Genomic DNA, 6000 nt, shown 5'->3' with positions numbered 1-6000 from the left:
GGCCAGGGACCTAAAAACACACAGTGATGTGTCCCTGTGTGATGAATGCAGTCCAGAAACAGGTGTCATGCTGCAAAGCAATCAGGTTAGATGTTAAAGAGAATAGAGAATCTAAGACGCTAATGCAATTCAAAGCAGGTGGTGCTGGAAAGAGCCCACCTGACTTCAGGGTCAAGAAGAGACTGGGATCAGGGGCCAGATTCAGGAGCAACTGGTCTGTCCTCAGACAGTGACAAGAAGCTCTAGGCGAGCTCCCACTCGGTGGTGTGCTACCCCACAGCAATTCGTTTGCCATGTTGGGGAAGAAAGGTTGTCCTTGCATTCCTAAGAAGTCAGGGCCAGGCAGGATTGTGTTGGCTCAGATGGTTACTTCCTGCTCTCTCCCAACCTCCTGGAATGCCTGTGCTTCCTAAGTTCTGAGATGCTAATGGTTTGTCCAAGCAAAGTGCATACCTTGCCTAAGGAGGTAGAAACAAGAATCTCCATAAGTAAAGACCAGAGACCATGTCCAGGGACTTGGGGGTCAGCCAGGAGCCAGATAAGATCCTTCAAATCACCACTGCTCTATCGCTGAAGGAAAGGAATGGAAGAAAGTGATAGCCCTTTTACATACAGGGCTCCTAAGTGTAGCTACTGGAGGTTCCCCTGAGGCCTGGCCCACTGAGGTTAGTGCTGACACCAACCTGGCCCAGGAAAAAGTGCTAGTGACTTCCTCGGAAGCTTTATACCATTTTCTTCGGTGAGGAAGACATCTGGCCTTCAGTGCATCCCTTCAGATCGCCTTGCTCTTTCATTAATGAGGATATCATTATGGGACATTCACAGACATAATCTAGGAGCATTTTCTGACGGTAATCATGGAGTTGTGACCAGTTGCCAGGAATCTAGGATGGCCTGGGCAATAGGAATCCATGGGCCTCCTCTGCAAGACCTACCTTGGCCAAAGATGTCATCGGGGATCGGAACTGTTCAGCCCAAGAGGCTTGCTTTGTGCACAGGGGCAGAGGAGGTTCGGACGGATCCGATCTCCTTTCTGGATCAAGGGCCTAGGGCCATGTTGAGGAGCTACAGGGCTGTCAGTCAGACAGTGCCCAGTCCTTCCCGGGGAGCCTGCGCTCACACCGTGTGTCATCACATAGCACTTAATTTCTGATATCGAAAAGGAAAGGTTGACCTCCTGCCAGTAAGAACTCTGTGTCTGGCTGGTTTCTGTTGCCATGGGACCATTGCTCTGCTCTCTACCCACCCCTTTCGGGAAAGCCTGAGCTACCTACCCCCTGAGACACTCAGGGACCGTGCGTGTAAAGTTCATTCACCGAGCAGGTTGGGGCACAACAATACTCCAAGACTAAAATACCAGAGCCTGAATCTGAAGACTTGCCAGGAGCAAGAGCCTACCTTGTGAGTCACAAGGGCCTCTCTATCCACAGAGGGGAATGGCTTGAAACCTGGCCAGAGCTTGACACTTTGCTGACCATATTGACGTTGGGGTGCATGACGTTGCTCACGGGACTCCCTGGTACAGTTAGTGGGTGTTCCATTTCTCTTCAGGCCACAGGTCTTTTTCACTCCTTGGAACCCACATTTGCCCAAGGAGTTGTGCTAGTAACATCAGCTCCAGCTTCTTTCTGTTTTCACCTGAGATGAAGAACCTTAGCCCTCCGTGTATCTTTTCAATTTTCTTACACTTATCCTCACTGTGTGTTCATTGGGAGACATTCCGTGCTGGAGTCGGGCAGCCTTTGTCTCCAATTTTATTGGTGGAGTCTTGCCAAGTTCCCATCAATTTGGAATCGCTTGAGGAACTGATGCTCTTCTGGTGTCTGCCAGATGTATCTTGGGAACAGGAGGTACTGGGGACATGAATGGGTGAAGCACAAGAGGCTTGCTTGTGGGTAGTGGCAGGTGATATCGGGAGACAGTTGGCCTCACTGCTGTGGCAAAAGTTGATAGAGATGTGGCCTTTAGGGCCACAGTCACAAGGGGAAAAAAATCACATAGATAGGGATAGCTAGTCTTCTTTTTTTCATACTTTACTGATAAATTAGCTTCCATACAACACCCAGTGCTCATCCCAACAAGCCCTCCTCAATGCCCATCACCCATTTTCCCTCTCCCCCACCACCCATCCACCCTCCATTTGTTCTCTGTATTTAAGGGTCTCTTATGGTTTGCCTCCATCCCTCTCTTTTTGTAACTATTTTTTCCCCTTCCCTTCCCCTCGGTCTTCTCTTAAGCTTCTCAAGAAGCACATGTGAGTGAAAACATATGATACGGATCCTTCTCTGACTGACTTATGTCGCTCAGCATACGACCTTCCCGTTGCATCCACGTGGCTGCCAATGCCATGCTTTCACTCTTTCTCATTGCAGATAGGGCCGGTTAACTCCCAGTGAGCACACATGAAGGTTGTTTTCAACCCCCCGAACAACTAATTTCTGATATCAACGAAAACGTGTCCTCCTCAAACCGTTGGGCGTTGAAGTCTCTTGTTTGTGCAGTGACTACTACTGTGCTCTTTGCCCCCGCCATCGACTGCCTCAACATCCTGCTTTTGGACACTTTCAGGGATCCTGCATGCCCAGTCGTTGCGCCAGCGGGTGATCGTCAAAGAAACGACTCAAAAAGAACTAAACAGAATCAGAACCCAGTCCTACAGACTTGGGCATCAGCTCGTATGGAGACTCTGCCCTCCAGATCACCACTGCTTTTACCCACGGACAGGAAAAGCTGCAAAGCTGGCAAGTGCCCCAACCCCCCTACACTGTTGGATGTCAGATGTTGGGTTTCTTTTGCTACATTCAAGCTCCCAGGTGTAACTAAAATAGGTTCTATTTCTCTAGAACCCACAGGTTTTCCATAGTCATAGGACACGAAGCTTCCCTGGGGAATTGTGCCGGTCACTTCCTTCACAGATTTATTTTATTATCATCTGGGACAGAGAGTTGGGACCCAACTGTATCCCTTCGGATTCCCTTGATCTCTTTCTAAACAGGTTTTCCAGTGAGTGACTGAGTTTCCTAGCCTGGAACTATGTCTCTCTGATTTTAATTGTGGAGTCCTGCTACGTTGCCCTAGATCCAGGGGAACATGGACAGTGGGTTCTCCATGGGCTCACCTGTGACACCTCTCTTGGCAAGAGAAGGCAAAAAGTCTTCTGGGATGGGGCAAGTGTTATCGGGAGGGAGCCATCTTCACTTGTGTGCAAGGGGAGTTGGAGATCAGAGGTCAGAGTCAGGAACCATGCAACTGTTACTCAGAGAGTGCCCAGCATTCACAAGCAGCTAACACATGGCGATTCCCAAGGACACATTGCCCTCCCTTACTGAGACCTGTGTGCTTGTTAGCCTGAGGGCTGTTGGTGACCCTGTTCCACAGGTCGCTGTGAGGTAACTACATGGTGAGAAGTTCAGTGTTGGAGCATGAGCATTGTTCTTCCCCAGGTGGTCAGGGCAGACAGTCCATTCAAAGACTCGGGGACCAGAGCCCAATTCCACACACATGGCTGCCAGCCAGCACAGAGAAGCCAACACTGAGATAGATCACGAGGGCCTCTGCCCACTGGTTGTAAGTGGAAGGCCAGAGCCAGAAGCCTCCCTGCCCTACGTAGCTCAGGATGCAGTGCGCTTGTGATCGGTGCTTCCTTTCATGCCAACCCCACAGACGTTTCCTTCTTACTCTCAGGACACCTAGCTTGCCTGGAAAATAGTGCTCATGTCCGCAGTCCCATTTTAATTCCATTTTCATCTGAGCTGAACAACTTATGTCCCCAGTGTGTTTCTTCTCACTTGTTATTCTTATTTTGATTATGATTATCATCATAATCGTCATTGTTATTTATTGACCAGTTCCTCCTTGTGGGCTTTGGTGGAAGCAGTCTGGAAGCCTCCCTTCTGATTTTTCATTGTCAACTCCTTTAAAGCAGGGTCCCTGGACGTGGGACAGCTTGGAAAATTAGTGCCTCATGGGCTTCCCTGGCAAACGTACACTGGCAACAGGAAGCAGGTACCCCAGTGCGTTGGAAAGCATTGAGCACAAGAGGTTTGCCTGCGGACAAAAGGCCGGGTGGAAAGCAGGCTGCCTTCCTTCTAGGGCAAAGGAAATATATCAGCAAGAAGTAGTCAGGAACAACGCAGCTGCCACCCAGACAGCAATCTCTGGCAGCTTCTCTGACTGACTCGGCCATGCGGAGTCAGGTGCAGGGCCCGCTCTCCCACGGGACAATCCTTCGGCTCTCCTATTTGGGGCTTTTCATGAGAATATGGGACTTAGAAAGCAGCTCCCCTGTATACCCCACGCGCAGTGACAAAGCAGGAAAATTAGTCGTGTAGGGGAGTTTAAGGTCGAAAGTATTCAAAGACATGGTGCGTGGCAGGAACGCCCACTTGCAGAGAGCGTAGGTGACCGAGTCCCTTGATGAAATCTCCGCTCTTGAAGACAAGATGCTAGAATCATCAATACAGGAACTGTTTGTGATGGGAGATTCTAAGCCACCACGTACCTATGCAAACACATGTAAAGAAGCATGGAGTCACATGTTGTGGGAACTTCAGCCCTCAAGACAGACTAAGTCCTGCCAGTGTGGGTTCACAGGAAAGCTGTGTCCCCCTGGTCTGTGTCTCTGCCTTTCAAAAGACCAATTTCACACCAGCATTAAGATAGTCCCTTCCTTGATGTGCTCATGATCCCCAGAAACTTTCAGGGTCTTGGCCCCATCTCTGCTCTTTGCCACTTACATCATTCAGAAAAGTGTAGTCAATGAGGAGTGAAGCCCACACAGGGGATTGTAAGAAACACAGACAAGCCAAATGAAAACAAGAGGAAAATGACCTTTGGGAAAGGGGAGACAGAAGGACACTGGTGACTCATACCACAAAATAGGGTCAGTCTCCCATGGATCTCATCAGCACCCCCTCTTCCTGGGGAATGGACATGGTGTGGCCTTCCTAAGATTCCACATCTGAAAGAGCAGGGCCCGGGGTCAGGGATGCCTGGGAGAACGGCTCTCAGAGGCCACCCAACAAGCTCTCTGGCCACAGTGTGACAGCTCTAAGCTTGGGGGGCTGGGCAGCTGGGCCACCAAATGCACACCCACAGCCCCGTGGGTTTAAAAATTAACATGAATAAAAAAGAAAATAAGATGTTGGAGACTAAGACAACCTTAGCCCTCTATTTGTGCAATGTGACAATGTCTTACTGCTTTAATTACAAGTGAAAAAAATTTTTTTTTATTTTTGTTAACTTTATTTTGACACAGACCACATGTGTGAGTGGGGGAGGGGAGAGAGAGTATCCCAAGCAGGGTCTGTGCTGTCAGCCCAGGACTCGATGCAGGCCTCAAACCCACAAACCATGAGATCGTCACCTGAGCCGAGGTCAAGAGTCAGACGCTCAACCAACTGAGCCACCCAGGCTACCCAAATTAAAAAATTTTAAGTTAATTGACATTATTTTATTCTCCTGATAATGTTTACAAATAGCTTTTACTTAATTTTCCGAGAGCATCCTGGCCTGAAAACCAGAGCCATGGCCCTGAAGCACGGAGGCTAGGCTGTGGGCCTCCCCTCAGCACCAGTGGAGAAAGGTTCTGTTCGCCTCCTCTAAGGATGGCTGGCCGGACGCACTGAAAACGATCCAAGCAAGTGGGACGGCAGCCACCATTTGCGCAGGAGAGGCTGACCTACCCTCCAACTGCTGGATGTGCTCTGGTGTGTGTGCCCCGAAACCCTGTGGGCGGCCCCCATGCCCATGGCTCACAGCGGACGGAGGCCTTGGAGGCGGCACAGTGGGACACGGGCCTCCCTGCACCTGGCCCTCACCACAGCCCAGCCTGGCTGGCATCCTGGCGTCCAGGCCTGATGCTGCTTCCTCTCACGTGTGGGCAGGATGGTTTCCTCTTGCATCGCTGTCTCCCCTGCACGTCCTAGTGCCTTTCCAGAGTGGTTCCTGTCTCAGGGGTCCCTGAAAGTGCCTTCTACCAAAGCAGAGAACACTCACCCT

The sequence above is a fragment of the Lynx rufus genome, unplaced genomic scaffold (assembly GCF_022079265.1).
Source record: "Lynx rufus isolate CCGP_SWC_20201006 ecotype Redwood Valley unplaced genomic scaffold, mLynRuf1.p SCAF_11, whole genome shotgun sequence".
NCBI lineage: Eukaryota > Metazoa > Chordata > Mammalia > Carnivora > Felidae > Lynx > Lynx rufus.
The sequence above is the reverse complement of the archived record's forward strand: the minus strand, read 5'-3'. Positions refer to the sequence as shown.